This window comes from Arachis duranensis, chromosome 8 (genome assembly GCF_000817695.3).
Source record: "Arachis duranensis cultivar V14167 chromosome 8, aradu.V14167.gnm2.J7QH, whole genome shotgun sequence".
Lineage (NCBI taxonomy): Eukaryota > Viridiplantae > Streptophyta > Magnoliopsida > Fabales > Fabaceae > Arachis > Arachis duranensis.
Window position 1 is genome coordinate 28904994 of NC_029779.3, and position 532 is coordinate 28905525.

Sequence of the window (532 nt, forward strand, 5' to 3'; positions counted from 1 at the left end):
TATGGGGGCTGAATGGCTTATTTATGTTTTTGCAGTAAATTAAAGAAAGTAAGAAACAGCTCTAATGAAACTCTTTTTTAGTGTCGTCAATGTTTGGGACACCGTAAGGTTAATGTGATGGAATATTAATTACAGGGGAGATCTTAATTATTTCTTTTGTTCTAAATTTCAATGAAACCTTGTATTCTACTCTATACACCCGAAACTTATCTAATAAGGCTAATTAAGATTCACATTAATTTATTAATTTTTAAGAAAAACTTTATATTTTTATTGTTGACCACTGTACTATAAGCTCACTCTTAAGCTTAGGCCCACAAAATAATTAAAAAGAAAAATAAATTGTTATTTTTTTTATAATGCTTTAATTTCGACGCACTAAAAATTATTCTATGGTAAATCAAAATTTTAATTAAAAATTTATCATTAACCAATTTATTATTGCATATATAAAATAAAATTTAAATTTTTAATATTTATTTAGACAAATTAATGAATTAATTACTAATCTAACTTAAGCTTATCAAAAGTA